Source organism: Triticum urartu, chromosome 3A (genome assembly GCF_056163025.1).
Source record: "Triticum urartu cultivar PI428250 chromosome 3A, HENAU_Tu73, whole genome shotgun sequence".
NCBI classification, from domain to species: Eukaryota; Viridiplantae; Streptophyta; class Magnoliopsida; order Poales; family Poaceae; genus Triticum; species Triticum urartu.
This window is the reverse complement of record NC_141875.1, coordinates 272,660,978-272,680,766: the sequence shown is the minus strand read 5'-3', so window position 1 is coordinate 272,680,766 and position 19,789 is coordinate 272,660,978. Positions and strand designations below refer to the sequence as shown.

Here is a 19,789-nt window from a genome sequence, read left to right as displayed (position 1 = left end):
AATTAAAATTGCCCAAGTCTAAGACAACTGGGACCCACCTTTACTATGCCCCTTTTGACCCGTCAAATGTTGACTGGGTCAACTCTGCTGACTGGACCCTCCCTAGCCCACTGTCAGCCTCTGTGTACACAGGGCTGGGTACTGGTAGCTTTTATCTATTTAATTTCGAGTTAATAAATGATTTCAAAATATTGTTTAAACTTTGAAAATTAAAATAAAATAATCCGTAACTTGGATGAAAAAGTTTTATACATGAAAGTTGCTCAGAACGACGAGACGAGTCCGAATTCGCGGCCCGTTTACCTGTCGGATGCCTCTAACTATCCAAACATGCAACTTTCCCCCTCCGGTCATCTGTGTGAGATAGGTCCGGAACCGGGAAAACATTCCCGGTTGAATTCCCCCTTCACCGGTATCGTGTAGCACCGCGTTAGGTCACCCTAGTGCAACATTTTGCTTTGTCTTGCTTGATGCATTGTTTGCTCTGTTATTTATTACGTCCCCCCTCTATTACTTCGTTCTGGTAGACCCCGAGGCCACGGTTGAAACGGTGCTCGACTGCTTTACCGTCAAAGGTTCTTATCTGTCTTCAGAGCTTCCAGGCAAGCCCCCCTTTGATCATCCCGATATCGCCCATTTCATTCTCTCATGCTTGCATTAGATTTTACTGTAATTGTTTGCTCATATTCTCATGCATAGCATGTTTTTGTAACCTGCTTATCCTAAACTGCTTAGTATAGATTGGTTAGTGATCCATCAGTGACCCCCACCTGGTCCTTGTTGCCCTTGCTTCATCATTGACGACTCGATCAACGTGATCAACGACCAGGGCCCGACACCTCACATCACATCACGCCCCTTTTGTTGCTCGACTCTGCAGAGTTACCATCGAGTGCCGAGGGTGGAACCTCATACATCACTCCTGATGAGATTTCTGTAGTGTAGCTATTCGGTCGTGGTCATCGAGGGTGATTTCCTCCTTAACCACTTCCGGTACGACTCTGTCATGCAACCCCTCAAGTGTGAACCTCGAGGGTGGTTCCTCTTACGTTCACCTTGATGATTAAATCGAGTGGAATCCATCGAGGGTGGTTCCTCAGGGTTCCCTTCGGTGTTAGAGACACAGTTACTACGATTACTACGACTTTACACCGAACCATGTTACTAAAGACGGGTCGGCCCTGAGGGGTACCCGCGCGAGCTTAATGGCGAGTGATGTGGAGTCGGGTTGACCTGGAAGGTGCCCGCGAGATACTTACGAGGCGTGGTCGGGCATTCTTAGCCCTTGCCGCAAGTGCCCGAGACGGGGCGATGGGGTCACATCTTTCACGAGTCTCTGCTTGTGATCGCACTACCAACACACTAACGGTTTGGATATTTGATCCGAGGGGCCTCTGGCTTGTTAGACACTAACCATCACGTCGGCATAGTATGGGCGTTCTACGTCGTATGCATCAGCCGAAGCTTAATAGACGTCAGCGACTGAGCGGCGCGCGCCGGGTTGGATTGGTAAGCTCCTGCCTTTTTAAGGAGGTAGCTAGGTCTGCTCATCGGCCGCCCACACAACGTGCAGGAGTTCCCGGGGCGATGGCCCATGACCCCTGGGGGCATAGGTTTAGTCCGGCATGCTGACCTCTCTATTAAGCCTAGGTCGGGTTGCGGCGTATTGTTTGGTTGAGGCCGGGCATGACCCAGGAAAGTGTGTCCGGCCGGAGTTAATCGAGCGTGGTGGGTAAGTTGGTGCACCCCTGCAGGGAAGAAAACATCTATCGATAGCCTGTCCTACGGTAACAGACACTTGGATTTGTATCCCGATCGATACAACTAGAACGGGATACTTGTGATCAGAAATGGACATGAGAAATGGTTAGTATGGCTCTGGGATTGCTTTCTCGCAGGAAGTCGAGGAAGGATCTCTGGCCGAGGTTGATGACACTACTACTACTTTAGTTTATGCTACTCTTATCTCTTCTGATACTGCAAGATGCTTGGAGCTGCTTGAAGATGCCAGTCTTCGATAGGCTAGGCTTTCCCCTTCTATTCTGGCATTCTGTAGTTCAGTCCACATATACAACCCATTTCATTGGCACCGATGCATACGTAGTGTATATCCTTGCTTGTGAGTACTTTGGATGAGTACTCATGGTTGTTTTTCTCCCCCCTTTTCCCTTCTCCATTCTTCTCGGATGCCGCAACCAGATGGTGGAGCCCAGGATCCAGACGCCACCACCGACAACTACTACTACCCCGAGGGTGCTTACTACTACATGGAGGCCACCGGCGACTAGGATTAGTTAGGAGGTCCTAGGCAGGAGGCCTTGCCTTTTCGATTGATGTTGCTTTTGTGCTAGCCTTCTTAAGGCAAACTTGTCTAACTTATGTCTGTACTCAGATATTGTTGCTTCCGCCGACTTTTGTGTTTTCGAGCTTATGTATTCGAGCCCTCGAGGCCCCTGGCTTGTAATATAACGCTTGTATTATTTTAATTTGTGTCTAGAGTTGTGTTGTGATATCTTCCCGTGAGTCCCTGATCTTGATCGTACACATTTGCGTGTATGATTAGTGTATGATTGAGTCAGGGGCGTCACAATATTGTCATTGACAGAGTTCTTCAATCACTGCCACCAAGCTATAAAGACTTCATGATGAACTATAATATGCAAGGGATGGAAAAGACAATTCCTGAGCTCTTCGCAATGCTAAAAGCTACAGAGGTACAAATCAAGAAGGAGCATCAAGTGTTGATCGTTAACAAGACCACTAGTTTGAACAAAAAGGCAAAGGGAAGAAGGGAACTTCAAGAAGAACAGCAAGCAAGTTGCTGCTCAAGTGAAGAAGCCCAAGTCTGGAGCTAAGCCTGAAACTGAGTGCTTCTACTGCAAAGGGACTGGTCACTGGAAGCGGAACTGCCCTAAGTATTTGGAGGATAAGAAGGATGGCAAAGTGAAAGGTATATTTGATATACATGTTATTGATGTGTAGCTTACTAATGCTCGTAGTAGCGCCTGGGTATTTGATACCGGTTCTGTCGCTCATATTTGCAACTCAAAACAGGGGCTACGGATTAAACGAAGATTGGCTAAGGACGAGGAGACGATGCGCGTCGGAAATTGTTCCAAGGTTGATGTGATCGCCGTCGGCACACTACCTCTACATCTACCGTCAGGATTAGTTTTAGACCTGAATAATTGTTATTTGGTACCAGCGTTGAGCATGAACATTATATCGGGATCTTTTTTGATGCGAGACAATTATCCATTTAAATCAGAGAATAATGGTTGTTCTATTTATATGAGTAATATCTTTTACGGTCATGCACCCTTGATGAGTGGTCTATTTTTGTTGAATCTCGATTGTAGTGATACACATATTCATAATATTGAAGCTAAAAGATGCAAAGTTAATAATGATAGCGCACTTATTTGTGGCACTACCGTTTAGGTCATATTGGTGTAAAGCGCATGAAGAAACTCCATGCTGATGGGCTTTTGGAATCACTTAATTATGAATCACTTGATGCTTGCGAACCATGCCTCATGGGCAAGATGACCAAGACTCCGTTCCCCGGAACAATGGAGCGAGCCACTGACTTATTAGAAATAATACATACTGATGTATGCGGTCTGATTAGTGTTGAGGCTCGCGGCGGGTATCGTTATTTTCTGACCTTCACGGATGATTTGAGCAGATATGGGTATATCTACTTAATGAAACATAATTCTGAAACATTTGAAAAGTTCAAAGAATTTCAGAGTGAAGTGGAAAATCATCGTAACAAGAAAATAAAGTTTCTACGATCTGATCATGGAGGAGAATATTTGAGTTACGAGTTTCGTCTTCATTTGAAACAATGTGGAATAGTTTCGCAACTCACGACACCTGGAACACCATAGTGTAATGGTGTGTCCGAACGTCGTAACCGTACTTTATTAGATATGGTGCGATCTATGATGTCTCTTACTGATTTACCTCTATCATTTTGGGGTTATGCTTTAGAGACAGCTGCATTCACGTTAAATAGGGCATCATCTAAATCGGTTGAGACGACACCATATGAACTGTGGTTTGGCAAGACACCTAAGCTGTCGTTTCTTAAAGTTTGGGGATGCGATGCTTATGTGAAAAAGCTTCAACCTGATAAGCTTGAACCCAAATCGGAGAAATGCATCTTCATAGGATACCCAAAGGAAACTGTTGGGTACACCTTCTATCATAGATCTGAAGGCAAGATATTCGTTTCTAAGAATGGATCCTTTCTAGAGGAGTTTCTCTCGAAAGAAGTGAGTGGGAGGAAAGTAGAACTTGATGAGGTAATTGTACCTTCTCCCGAATTGGAAAGTAGTTCATCATAGTTCCAGTGGTTCCTACACCAATTAGTGAGGAAGTTAATGATGATGATCAAGAAACTTCAGATCAAGTTACTACCGAACCTCGTAAGCCAACCAGAGTACGATCCGCACTAGAGTGGTACGATAATCCTGTTCTGGAGGTCATGTTACTTGACCATGACGAACCTAAGAACTATGAGGAAGTGATGATGAGCCCAGATTCCGCAAAATGGCTTGAGGCCATGAAATCTGAGATGGGATCCACGTATGAGAACAAAGTGTGGACTTTGGTTGTCTTGCCTGATGACCGGCAAGCCATAGAGAATAAATGGATCTTCAATAAGAAGACTGACGCTGACGATAATGTTACCGTCTACAAAGCTCGACTTATTGCAAAAAGGTTTTTGACAAGTTCAAGGAGTTGACTACGATGAGACTTTCTCACCCATAGCGGTGCTTAAGTCATTCCGAATCATGTTAGCAATTGCCGCATTTTAGGATTATGAAATTTGGCAAATGGATGTCAAAACTGCATTCCTTAATGGATATCTTAAAGAAGAGTTGTATATGATGCAACCAGAAGGTTTTGTCGATCCTAAAGGTGCTAACAAAGTGTGCAAGCTCCAGCGATCCATTTATGGACTGGTGCAAGCATCTCGGAGTTGGAATATACGCTTTGATAGTGTGATCAAAGCATATGGTTTTATGCAGACTTTTGGAGAAGCCTGTATTTACAATAAAGTGAGTGGGAGCTCTGTAGCATTTCTAATATTATATGTGGATGACATATTGTTGATTGGAAATAATACATAATTTCTGGATAGCATAAAAGGATACTTGAATAAGAATTTTTCAATGAAAGACCTTAGTGAAGCTGCTTACACATTGGGCATCAAGATCTATTGAGATAGATCAAGACGCTTGATTGGACTTTCACAAAGCACATACCTTGATAAAGTTTTAAATAAATTCAAAATGGATCAGTCAAAGAAAGGGTTCTTGCCTGTGTTACAAGGTGTGAAGTTGAGTCAGACTCAATGCCCGACAACTGCAGAAGATAGAGAGAAAATGAAAGTCATTCCCTATGCCTCAACCATAGGTTCTATCATGTATGCAATGTTGTGTACCAGACCTGCTGTGTGCCTTGCTATAAGTTTAGCAGGGAGGTACCAAAGTAATCCAGGAGTGGATCACTGGACAGCGGTCAAGAACATCCTGTAATACCTGAAAAGGACTAAGGATATGTTTCTCGTTTATGGAGGTGACAAAGAGCTTGTCGTAAATGGTTACGTCGATGCAAGCTTTGACACTGATCCGGATGACTCTAAGTCACAAACCGGATAAATATTTATATTGAATGATGGAGTTGTCAGTTGGTGCAGTTCCAAGCTGAGCGTCGTGGCGGGATCTAAGTGTGAAGCAGAGTACATAGCTGCTTCGGAAGCAGCAAATGAAGGAGTCTGGATGAAGGAGTTCATATTCGATCTAGGTGTAATACCTAGTGCATCGGGTCCAATGAAAATCTTTTGTGACAATACTGGAGCAATTGCCTTGGCGAAGGAATCCAGATTTCACAAGAGAACCAAACACATCAAGAGACGCTTCAATTCCATCCGTGATCAAGTCAAGGAGGGAGGCATAGAGATTTGCAAGATACACACGGATCTGAATGTTGCTGATACGTCTCCGTCGTATCTATAATTTTTGATTGTTTCATGCCAATATTATACAACTTTTACATACTTTTGACAACTTTTTATATGATTTATTGGACTACCCTATTGATGCAGTGCCCAGTGCCAGTTCCTATTTTCTGCATATTTTTTGTATCGCAGAGTATCCATATCAAACAAAGTCCAAATGCAATAAAATTTGATGGAGAATTATTTTGAAATATATGTGATTTTTGGGAGTTGGAATCACTGCAAACGGAGGCCCACACAGCCCACAAGACATGCGTATTAGTACTTTGTTTTGAGGGCTAATAAATTTTTGCAACAAGTATGTGAGTTCTTTATGACTAATGTTGAGTCCATGGATTATACACACTCTCACCCTTCCACCTTTGCTAGCCACTCTAGTACCGCACAACTTTCGCCGGTGCATTAAACCACCTTATACCTTTCCTCAAAGCATCCACCATACCTACCTATTATGGCATTTCCATAGCCATTCTGAGATATATTGCCATGCAACTTCCATCGTTCCGTTTATTATGACACACACCATCATTATCATATTGCTTTCATATGCATGAAGCATTTATATAGAGTCATATCTTTGTTCTAGTATTGAGTTGTAAGTAAATAAAAGTTGATGATCATCATTATTAGAGCATTGTCCCATGTGAGGAAAGGATGATGGAGACTATATGCATCAAGGCTCCCTATCCCCGACGGTTTCTGGGTCATGTGGGAAGGACCCCCCTATCGCCGTCACTCACTAGGCGACGGTTCCAAATGTCGTCGCGGAAAGGGGTTGAAAACCGTTAGTATAGCACCGACGCGTAATAGTGTGAACTTTAATTTATCACGAACGTAGTCCTGATAGTTTTTTTTTGCATATCTATGTTGTTGTAGATCAATGGCTCGTGCTACCGTCCCCTTGAAATTTAATGCGTTCCTAGGGAAAGCTAAGTTGAAATATAATGGTAGCAAATACATGAACTGGGTTCTTAACTTGAGAATTATCCTCATTGCTGCACAAAAGAATTACGTCCTGAAAGCACCGCTAGGTGCAAGACCCGTTGCAGGAGCAACTCCAGACATTATGAACGTCTAGTAGAGCAAAGCTGATGACTACTCAATAGTTCAGTGTGCCATGCTTTATGTCTTAGAATCGGGACTTCAAAGACGTTTTGAACGTCATGGAGCATATGAGATGTTCCAGGCGTTGAAGTTAATATTTCAAGCAAATGCTCGAGTTGAGAGATATGAAGTCTCCAACAAGTTCTACAGCTACAAAATGGAGGAGAATAGTTCTGTTAGTGAACACATACTCAGAATGTCTGGGTACCATAACCACTTGACTCAGCTGGGAATTAATCTTCCTTATGATAGTTGTGACGCCCGGATAATTAAGCTACAGTAAACCCCTATTAATGGTGCCACATCATCACATTACAGTTGCTAATCCTCACTTGATCCAAATCATTGTTCATATTCAAATTCAAATTTAAAGTCAAAAATTCAAATTTGTCAAACATGCATAGTAACACGTTCAAAGTGTGGAAAATATTCCATAACTAATTATGGTTGTGAACCAACATCTTTGCAAAGTGCTTTAATGCCTTTAACTAATTAAAACAGGGGCTAAAAATATTTATTACATGCTTTTAAATAGCAAACAAATATAAACCTATTTTATTAAAGTGTGAAACTTTTTGTGGATGAGGGGTAATTTAAAACAGTAATTTAAGTATTGGTCTCATATTTTTATAAAACTAAAATCTACTAGTAATAAAATAAAACAGAAAAGAAAATAAATAAATAAAAGAAACTGGAAAAGAATAAAAATAAAAGGGGAGAAACCCCCTGGGCTTCTGACCCATCGGGCACGTGGGCAACCCAGCCGGCGCACCCCCACTTGCCTCCTTTCTCTGCTATAGGGAGGCAGGGGGGTCGTGGCGCTCATCGCCCGGCCATGGCGCGCCCCTGCCGCCGTGGCGGGCATCCGCTGCCCCCCGTCCTATATAGCCTCGCCTCCCTTCCCCTCGGCGAACCCTAGCTCCTCCCTCCCTTTCCCCCTCACGCCCCCCGTCCTTTCTCTCTCTCTCTCTCTCTCTCTCTCTCACACACACACACACACACACACTCTGACCAAACTAACCATGACGCACGGGAGCACGCCGCTGCGAATCACCGCGGCCACCGGCCATTGTCCGCCACACCGACGGGTTCAGGAGGACCGCCACCATCGACTTCGTCCATCCCGGGCCTCAAATCGAGTGGGGCCGCCCTGTACGCTCGCCATCGACCTCGTTTCCACCACGTACCCGAGACGGGGCGATGGGGTCACATCTTTCGCGAGTCTCTGCTTGTGACCACACTACCAACACAAACGGTTTTGATATTTGATCCGAGGGGCCTCTGGCCTGTTAGGCACTAACCATCACGTGGGCATAGTATGGGCGTTCTGCGTCGTATGCATCAGCCGAAGCTTAATAGACATCAGCGACTGAGCGACGCGCACCGGGTTGGACTGGTAAGCTCCTGCCTATTTAAGGAGGTAGCTAGGTCTGCTCATCGGCCGCCCACGCAACGTGCAGGAGTTCCCGGGGCGATGGCCCATGACCCCTGGGGCCATAGGTTTAGTCCGGCGTGCTGGCCTCTCTATTAAACCTAGGTCGGGTTGCGGCGTATTGTTTGGTCGAGGCCGGGCATGACCCATGAAAGTGTGTCCGGCCGGAGTTAATCGAGCGTGGTGGGTAAGTTGGTGCACCCCTGTAGGGAAGAAAACATCTATCGATAGCCTGTCCTACGGTAACGGACACTTGGATTTGTATCCCGATCGATACAACTAGAACGGGATACTTGTGATCAGAAATGGATATGAGAAATGGTTAGTATGGCTCTGGGATTGCTTTCTCGCAGGAAGTCAAGGAAGGATCTCTGGCCGAGGTTGATGACACTACTACTACTTTAGTTTATGCTACTCTTATCTCTTCTTATACTGCAAGATGCTTGGAGCTACTTGAAGATGCCAGTCTTCGATAGGCTAGGCTTTCCCCTTCTATTCTGGCATTCTGTAGTTCAGTCCACATATACAACCCATTTCATTGACACCGATGCATACGTAGTGTAGATCCTTGCTTGTGAGTACTTTGGATGAGTACTCACGGTTGCTTTGCTCCCCCTTTTCCCTTTTCCATTCTTCTCGGATGCTGCAACCAGATGGTGGAGCCCAGGATCCAGACGCCACCACCGACAACTACTACTACCCCGAGGGTGCTTACTACTACATGGAGGCCACCGGCGACTAGGAGTAGTTAGGAGGTCCTAGGCAGGAGGCCTTGCCTTTTTGATCGATGTTGCTTTTGTGCTAGCCTTTTTAAGGCAAACTTGTCTAACTTATGTCTGTACTCAGATATTGTTGCTTCCGCTGACTCTTGTGTTTTCGAGATTATGTATTCAAGCCCTCGAGGCCCCTGGTTTGTAATATAACGCTTGTATTATTTTAATTTGTGTCTAGAGTTGTGTTGTGATATCTTCCCGTGAGTCCCTGATCTTGATCGTACACATTTGCGTGTATGATTAGTGTACAATTGAGTCGGGGGCGTCACAAGTTGGTATCAGAGCCGACTGCCTGTAGGTAGCCCCCTTTCCAACTCCTTGGCCGAAGTTGAGTCTAGTCGTCCAAAACTATTTTACTAACTTGGCTATGTGGCTTACGGGCCCACATCGCCATTGGGTGGTATTAGGATCTTTTATTCCTCGTCTATACTCTGGGACTCTATTCTCTCTTCTATTTGGGTTAAATAAATTTACTAACTACATTAGGTTCTCGAAACGACTTTCCCCGGAGAGCCCCTTCATTGCGGATGGTTGCCTGCTTCACCAGAAGAATTAGAAGATACTCTCCGATGTTTTCTCGAGACCCTTGTGCCCTTCGCCGTTGCAACCCCTACCACTTATAAATCCTTGTGGGTAACATCCTAAATTTGTTGTTCATATTTTCCATCCCAGTTGCTCTTGTTATCACAAGATACCCTGAAATTCTCTCTTTTGTTCTGAGAATACTTTGTGCCTACTGCCTTGCAGTTCTTTGTCACATGAATACCTCTACGGATAATTCCTCGCACTTATCGAGTATCCGCTCATACCCATTTGTTCATGTGTTTCACATAATTCGTCGAGACACTATTCGATTTTTCGAAATCCTTAGTAGCCTATTGCTCTTGAAATTCTGGCCTGCTTGCATTATGGTTAATTCCATATGTTTAGCAATATTCATTAAAATCCTTTGCGATTATCATCCTTACCCTGTCGATTCAACATGTGTGTGAATGCACGCAATCATCAGCTGTTCCGTGGAAATTGTTCTTCCAGCTCATACGTCATTCCATACATGAGCTGGTTCTCGGCAAATCAAACCTTGATCGATTGCCCATCTAATCCTATTCAACATACTCGTACCTAATCATAGCATCTGATTCTGATACACCGATCTAGGTATCGTAATTCCTTTGTATTGAAGCTTTGAAATTATCCTAAAATTTCTATGATTTGATGCCTTTGCATTCTTTCTTCTTCTCGTTGAGTATCGTTACTCACATCAGATCCTTGTTGACCGCCACATCCTTTGGTAGATTATTATCCGAAAGTGTCCTTCATATCCACTAACCTTGTGAGCTCTTCCCCTGATACATAACGCCTTTGGTAAATATGTATCCTCTGCTTTTGTCAGCCATACTCTACCTTTGAACTTGCGTCAAGTATTCTTGAAATTTGCGGTATATGTTCCTAAGATGCCCTTATGGGTTGAACCTATGACTTCCCTAATCCTTGTGAACCCAAGAGTTTTCATGAGTCATACTTTTCTGACCTTTTGCTAGATAAAATTTCAACACTACAACTTCATTGAACGCGAGAAGTGAATGAAAGGTTATGCATTGGAGAAGTGGAAGTCGACCTTGAACTTTGTGTTCATGCCCATGGAAACGATGTAGATCTTATCATGGAAGCTTCTCGTAACAATAATTATTCCCTTGGTATAATTTGATCCTGTATCTGTGATTTTGGCCTTTGCAATCATGGTTCCAACCAAGAATGTCTTCTTTGATCCCCTTTCTCGGACAAGTTGAAGTGCTGGCCTTCTGCATATCAATACACATGTCTAAACTCTAATATGGTCTACCTTCGAGTATTACCCCTGGTATCTCAAGAATATCAAATAACTGAGTTGCTCCCTATGAGTATTCTTCTAGTATTACTTCTCTCCAATTTCAGATTTCCCCCGGGTTCTGAGTTGTTAGTCACTTGAGAACACCGATAAGAGAATCGATCCCGCACTCTGATTCAACAACTCTAAGTAATTTTCGTTACTTACGAGTTTAATAATCCTTCAAGTCATTCCTAGCCTGACCGGCTATATCATTATTGTGATAAATTTTAACTGTGCTACCTGATCCTTCTTCCCGGAGCACAATTTTCAACGATGAGCTAAGCCTACATCGATTTTCCTTGTCATATCATTTTGTCTTGAATAACAAGCTTATTTTCGAGTTTGCGTCGTACTCGTGTTCCCATAACCTTTCGCTTCATCATTCATTTGAATTGATGTCATCGCCGATCGATTACATCTTCATAAAACCTCTTGACAAATATGTCGTGATCATCATCAACATTCTGAGCTCTTCCAGGATATTAATTAAATCATGATGAGAAATACCATCCTTGCCCCTCGATGATGTGTGTTATCATCGACAACATTCTTGCCTCCCCCAACACAAACTTGTTTAGATAATGTTGTAAATACATCCTTTTTAACATGTCGATGGATTGCTGCCGGACCCATCGGCCACGTCCTATTGCATGAGATGTTCTAGAAATTCCTGATGGATCCTTTGTGGTCCCAAGGTCTGACCTTTACCTGATGACCATGTCAATGCTATCCTGAAGTATGTGTGTGGCACTCCGAATATCCACAAGAACATTGGAAGCGCAATGATAAATGTTTCTTGATCACTTGTCCAAACACTGTTGTATGGGTAACGTCATGAACATTCCTCTCCCCATTACCTAAATGGTAATCTACTTACTCTCCTATCATGGATATCATCCTCTACTTGTCCTTGGGAATAATATACTCCTGATATTTGTGTTTAAACACTTTGTCCTTTCCATTGTTCTGATTAAATTAATAACCACATTTTCCTTTCCCTTATTTTGTTTAAACCTTTCTTGTGATCTATATGATCTAAGCAGTAACATTCTTCTGCTTAATTAATCATCTTGGTGTACAACTCTTACAGTAAAACCCTGTTATTATTGTTGTTGACATTCTGCTAACCACCGATGGACGAGAACTTTGCCTAATGGTCCGCCTCGTTCCAACGAGCAGGAAAATGGTTCTCTTCGTCCCTCGCCCATGGTACCAACGTTGATGCCAACATAACTGATAGGCTATCCTATGACATGCCTTTCTATCATATCCGTGCAAGATGTCGCCGCTTTTCCTACTCTGAACACACAAGGGGGGCCCATAACCCACAGTTCCACAGAATCGAAGCCCGACTCTCCTGTACAACCTTGATGTCGAAGTATCTTATGCTCTTGGCTTTGTGTGTTATCATGAGCCACCCTCTAAGAGATGATCTATTCCCGATGCTCTGAACCCCTTCTCACACTCTGTTCACGTATCGATCGTTTGTCCATTCGCTCTTGATGAATTTCTTAAATTTCAACTCGAGAGATGCCTCTATGCCATGTTCACTGAGATAGCCCCCAGGTACCTATCTTGTGTTGATATCCATCCTTCCCTAGTTTTTCCCCTTACTTCACCCCTTAAATCTCGGGATGAGATTTCTTATAGTGGAGGAGAATTGTGACGCCCGCATAATTAAGCTACAGTAAACCCCTATTAATGGTGCCGCGTCATCACATTTCTGTTGCTAATCCTCACTTGATCGAAATCACTGTTCGTATTCAAATTCAAATTTAAAGTCAAAAATTCAAATATGTCAAACATGCATAGTAAAATTTTCAAAGTGTGGAAAATATTCCATAACTAATTATGGTTGTGAACCAACATCTTTGCAAAGTGGTTTATTGCCTTTAACTAATTAAAACAGGGGCTAAAAATATTTATTACATGCTTTTAAATAGCAAACAAATATAAACCTATTTTATTAAAGTGTGAAACTTTTTGTGGCAGAGGGGTAATTCAAAACACTAATTTAAGTATTGGTCTCATATTTTTATAAAACTAAAATCTACTAGTAATAAAATAAAACAGCAAATAAAAATAAATAAAAGAAACTAGAAAAGAATAAAAATAAAAAAGCGGAAAAACCCTGGGCTTCTGACCCATCGGGCAAGTGGGCAGCCCAGCCGGCCCACCCCCACTTGCCTCCTTCCTCTGCTATAGGGAGGCAGGGGGGTCGTGGCGCTCATCGCCCGGCCATGGCGCGCCCCTGCCGCCGTGGCGGGCATCCGCCGCGCCCCCGTCCTATATAGCCTCGCCCCCTTCCCCTCGGCGAACCCTAGCTCCTCCCTCCCTTTCCCCCTCGCGCCCCACGTCCTTTCTCTATCTCACACACATACTCTGACCAAATTAACCACGACGCACCGGAGCACGCCGCTGCGAATCACCGCGGCCACCGGCCATCGTCCGCCACACCGAGGGTTCAGGAGGACCACCACCATCGACTTCGTTCATCCCGAGCCTCAAATCGAGCGGGGCCGCCCTGTATGCTCGCCATCGACCTCGTTTCCACCGCGTACATCGTCGTCGTCCGCCGTCGATTGCCGCCGCCCCGGTCCGTCCCCGACCTCCCCGAGCATGCCTACAGCTCCGTGGTGAGCTTCTCCACCGGATCCTCCCTTTCCTTGCCTCGATCTGTCGCCGTTGAGGCCGCCCCTACGCCCGGCCGCCATGAATGGGAGCTCGAGCTCTTGTGTGTACATGCGTGCGATGCTGCTTGCTTCTATTGTGCTGTTGTGGGCTGCTATTGCTCCTCCCCTGCTGCTCACTAGCCCCTGCTGCTACCCGCATGCGTTGCGGACTGAAGCCACTGCCGCTACCTGCTTGTCACTGCCGCTCTTGGTTGCTGTCGCTGCTGCTGCTTAGTATTGCTGCTGTCGCTAGCTTCTACTGCCGGCGCCGAGCGAGCTCTGCCTGCTGCCTCTACTGCCGACGTTGCTGCTTACTACTACTCTACTGCGTAGCCGCCGCCGCTGCTCTAGCTGCTCCTGGATGCTAGTTTTGCTGCTCCTTGTCGCTGCTAATGGACATGGTCGTGGCCATGGCTGGGCATGTGTGGTGTGTGTGTACAACCACCACTGCCTGGCCCATACGAATTAGCTCAGGAGATAATTTCTAGTTAGTTTAATTGCTAGCCAATGACAAGTGGGGCCCCTTTTAGATTAGATAAATCTACTTAGAAATTTAATAAAACTAATTAACTTTTAGTTAATTTTGCTGACATGTGACCCATGCTGTAAATTAAAATGATAGTTTAAATTAAAAGTGCCTTAGTCTAAGACAACCGGGACCCACCTTTACTATGCCCCTTTTGACCGGTCAAATGTTGACCGGGTCAACTCTGCTGACTGGACCCTCCCTGGCCCACTGTCAGCCTCTGTGTACACAGGGCTGGGTACTGGTAGCTTTTAGCTATTTAATTTCGAGTTAATAAATGATTTCAAAATATTGTTTAAACTTTGAAAATTAAATAAAATAATCCGTAACTTGGATGAAAAAGTTTTATACACGAAAGTTGCTCAGAACGACGAGACGAATCCGAACACGCGGTCCGTTTACCTGCCGGGTGCCTCTAACTATCTGAACATGCAACTTTCCCCCTTCGGCCGTCTGTTTGAGACAGGTCCGAAACCGGGAAAACATTTCCGGTTGAATTCCCCCTTCATCGGTATCGTGTAACACTACGTTAGGTCACCCCAGTGCAACGTTTTGCTTTGTCTTGCTTTACGATGCATTGTTTTCTCTGTTATTTATTACGTCCCCCCTCTATTACTTCTTTCCGATAGACCCCGAGGCCGCAGTTGAAACGGTGCTCGACTGCTTCACCGTCGAAGTTTCTTATCTGTCTTCAGAGCTTCCAGGCAAGCCCCCCTTTGATCATCCCGATATCGCCGATTTCATTCTCTCATGCTTGCATTAGATTTTGCTATTGTAATTGTTTGCTCCTATTCTCATGCATATCCTGTTTTTAACTTGCTTATTGTTACCTTACCTGCTTAGTATAGTTTGGTTAGTGATCCATCAGTGACCCCCACCTGGTCCTTGTTGCCTCTGCTTCATCATCGACGACTTGATCAACGTGATCGATGACCAGAGCCCGACACCTCACATCACATCACGCCCCTTTTGTTGCTCGACTCTGCAGAGTTACCATCGAGTGTCGAGGGTGGAACCTCATACATCACTCCTAATGAGATCTCTGTAGTGTAGCTATTCGGTCGTGGTCATCGAGGGTGATTTCCTCCTTAACCACTTCCAATACAACTCTGTCGTGCAACACCTCAAGTTTGAACCTCGAGGGTGGTTCCTCTTACGTTCACCTTGACGATTACATCAAGTAGAGTCCATCGAGGGTGGTTCCTCAGGGTTCCCTTTGGTGTTAGACACACAGTTACTATGATTACTACGACTTTACACTGAACCATGTTACTAAAGACGAGTTGGCCCTGAGGGGTACCCGCGCGAGCTTAATGGCGAGTGATGTGGAGTCGGGTTGACCTGGAAGGTGCCCGCGAGATACTTACGAGGCGTGGCCGGGCATTCTTAGCCCTCACCGCAGGTACTCGAGACAGGGCGACGGGGTCACATCTTTCGTGAGTCTCTGCTCGTGACCGCACTACCAACACACTAACAGTTTGGATATTTGATCCGAGGGCCTCTGGCCTGTTAGCACTAACCATCACGTGGGCATAGTATGGGCGTTCTGCATCATATGCATCAGCCGAAGCTTAATAGACGTCAGCGACTAAGCGGCGCGCGCCGGGTTGGACTGGTAAGCTCCTGCCTTTTTAAGGAGGTAGCTAGGTCTGCTCTCCGGCCGCCCACGCAACGTGCAGGAGTTCCCGGGGCGATGGCCCATGGCCCCTGGGGGCATAGGTTTAGTCCGGCGTGCTGACCTCTCTATTAAGCCTAGGTCAGGTTGCGGCGTATTGTTTGGCCGTGGCCGGGCATGACCCAGGAAAGTGTGTCCGGCTAGAGTTAATCGAGCGTGGTGGGTAAGTTGGTGCACCCCTACACGGAAGAAAACATCTATCGATAGCCTGTCCTATGGTAACGGACACTTGGAGTTGTATCCCGATCGATACAACTAGAACTGAATACTTGTGATGAGAAATGGATAGTATGGCTCTGGGATTGCTTTCTTGCAGGGAGTCGAGGAAGGATCTTTGGCCGAGGTTGATGACACTACTACTACTTTACTTTATGCTACTCTTATCTCTTCTGATACTGCAAGATGCTTGGTGCTGCTTGAAGATGCTAGTCTACGATAGGCTAGGCTTTCCCCTTCTATTCCGGCATTCTGTAGTTCAGTCCACATATACAACCCATTTCATTGACACCAATGCATATATAGTGTAGATCCTTACTTGCGAGTACTTTGGATGAGTACTCACGGTTGCTTTGCTCCCTGTTTGCCCTTTTCCATTCTTCTCGGATGTCGCAACCAGATGGTGGAGCCCAGGATCCAGACGCCACCACCGACAACTACTACTACCCTGAGGGTGCTTACTACTACGTGGAGGCCGACGACGACTAGGAGTAGTTAGGAGGTCCTAGGCAGGAGGCCTTGCCTTTTCGATCGATGTTGCTTTTGTGCTAGCCTTCTTAAGGCAAATTTGTCTAACTTATGTCTGTACTCAAATATTGTTGCTTCCGCTGACTCTTGTGTTTTCGAGCTTATGTATTCGAGCCCTCGCAGCCCCTGGATTGTAATATAACGCTTGTATTATTTTAATTTGTGTCTAGAGTTGTGTTGTGATATCTTCCCGTGAGTCCCTGATCTTGATCATACACATTTGCGTGTATGATTGAGTCAGGGGCGTCATAATACTATCATTGACAGAGTTCTTCAATCACTGCCACCAAGCTATAAAAGCTTCGTGATGAACTATAATATGCAAGGGAAGGAAAAGACAATTCCTGAGCTCAGAGGTAGAAATCAAGAAGGAGCATCAAGTGTTGATCGTTAACAAGACCACTAGTTTGAACAAAAAGGCAAAGGGAAGAAGGGGAACTTCAAAAAGAACAGCAAGCAAGTTGCTGCTCAAGGGAAGAAGCCCAAGTCTGGAGCTAAGCCTGAAACTGAGTGCTTCTACTGCAAAGGGACTGGTCACTGGAAGCGGAACTGACCCAAGTATTTGGAGGATAAGAAGGATGGCAAAGTGAAAGGTATATTTGGTATACATGTTATTGATGTGTAGCTTACTAATGCTCGTAGTAGCGCCGGGGTATTTGATACCGGTTATGTCGCTCATATTTGCAACTAAAAACAGGGGCTACAGATTAAACGAAGATTGGCTAAGGACGAGGAGACGATGCGCGTCAAGGTTGGTGTGATCGCCGTCGGCACGCTACCTCTACATCTACCGTCGGGATTAGTTTTAGACCTGAATAATTGTTATTTGGTGCCAGCGTTGAGCATGAACATTATATCGGGATCTTTTTTTATGAAAGACGGTTATTCATTTAAATCAGAGAATAATGGTTGTTCTATTTATATGAGTAATATCTTTTATGGTCATGCACCCTTGATGAGTGGTCTATTTTTGTTGAATCTCGATTGTAGTGATACACATATTCATAATATTGAAGCCAAAAGATGCAAAGTTAATAATGATAGTGCAACTTATTTGTGGCACTACCATTTAGGTCATATTGGTGTAAAGCGCATGAAGAAACTCCATGCTGATGGGCTTTTGGAATCACTTAATTATGAATCACTTGATACTTGCGAACCATGCCTCATGGGCAAGATGACGAAGACTCTGTTCCCCGGAACAATGGAGCGAGCCACTGACTTATTAGAAATAATACATACTGATGTATGCGGTCTGATGAGTGTTGAGGCTCGCGGCGGGTATCGTTATTTTCTGACCTTCACAGATGATTTGAGCAGATATGGGTATTTCTACTTAATGAAACATAATTTTGAAACATTTGAAAAGTTCAAAGAATTTCAGAGTGAAGTGGAAAATCATCGTAGCAAGAAAATAAAGTTTCTACAATCTGATCATGGAGGAGAATATTTGAGTTACGAGTTTGGTCTTCATTTGAAACAATGTGGAATAGTTTCGCAACTCACGACACCTGGAACACCACAACGTAATGGTGTGTCCGAATGTTGTAACCGTACTTTATTAGATATGGTGCGATCTATGATGTATTTTACTGATTTACCTCTATCATTTTGGGGTTATGCTTTAGAGACGGCTGCATTCACGTTAAATAGGGCACCATCTAAATCGGTAGAGACGACACCATATGAACTGTGGTTTGGCAAGACACCTAAGCTGTCGTTTCTTAAAGTTTGGGGATGCGATACTTATGTGAAAAAGCTTCAACCTGATAAGCTCGAACCCAAATCAGAGAAATGCGTCTTCATAGGATACCCAAAGGAAACTGTTGGGTACACCTTCTATCACAGATCCAAAGGCAAGATATTCGTTGCTAAGAATGGATCCTTTCTAGAGGAGTTTCTCTCGAAAGAAGTGAGTGGGAGGAAAGTAGAGCTTGATGAGGTAATTGTACCTTCTCCCGAATTGGAAAGTAGTTCATCATAGTTCCAGTGGTTCCTACACCAATTAGTGAGGAAGTTAATAATGATGATCATGAAACTTTAGATCAAGTTACTACCGAACCTCGTAGGTCAACCAGAGTACGATCCGCACCAGAGTGGTACGGTAATCCTGTTCTGGAGGTCATGTTACTTGACCATGACGAACCTACGAACTATGAGGAAGCGATGATGATCCCAGATTCCGCAAAATGACTTGAGGCCATGAAATCTGAGATGGGATCCATCTATGAGAACAAAGTGTGGACTTTGGTTGTCTTGCCCGATGATCGGCAAGCCATAGAGAATAAATGGATCTTCAAGAAGAAGACTGACGTTGACGATAATGTTACCGTCTACAAAGCTCGACTTGTTGCAAAAGGTTTTCGACAAGTTCAAGGAGTTGACTATGATGAGACCTTCTCACCCATAGCGGTGCTTAAGTCATTCCGAATCATGTTAGCAATTGCCGCATTTTATGATTATGAAATTTGGCAAATGGATGTCAAAACTGCATTCCTTAATGGATATCTTAAAGAAGAGTTGTATATGATGCAACCAGAAGGTTTTGTCGATCCTAAAGGTGCTAACAAAGTGTGCAAGCTCCAGCAATCCATTTATGGACTGGTGCAAGCATCTCAGAGTTGGAATATACGCGTTGATAGTGTGATCAAAGCATATGGTTTTATGCAGACTTTTGGAGAAGCCTATATTTACAAGAAAGTGAGTGGGAGCTCTATAGCATTTTTAATATTATATGTGGATGACATATTGTTGATTGGAAATAATACATAATTTCTGGATAACATAAAAGGATACTTGAATAAGAATTTTTCAATGAAAGACCTCGGTGAAGCTGCTTACACATTGGGCATCAATATCTATTGAGATAGATCAAGACGCTTGATTGGACTTTCACAAAGCACATACCTTGATAAAGTTTTGAATAAATTCAAAATGGATCAGTCAAAGAAAGGGTTCTTGC

At 44.3% G+C, this 19,789-nt stretch overlaps 1 long non-coding RNA gene across 1 annotated transcript; it reads left to right on the top strand.

The window, feature by feature from the left end:
- Window positions 1–13,380: 13,380 nt before the first annotated feature.
- On the top strand, window positions 13,381–17,722 carry LOC125548427 (uncharacterized). Its single transcript, XR_015618721.1, has 4 exons — window positions 13,381–13,846; window positions 15,038–15,112; window positions 16,700–17,420; window positions 17,525–17,722. It is a non-coding gene; the product is annotated as an uncharacterized LOC125548427 (long non-coding RNA).
- Window positions 17,723–19,789: the final 2,067 nt, after the last annotated feature.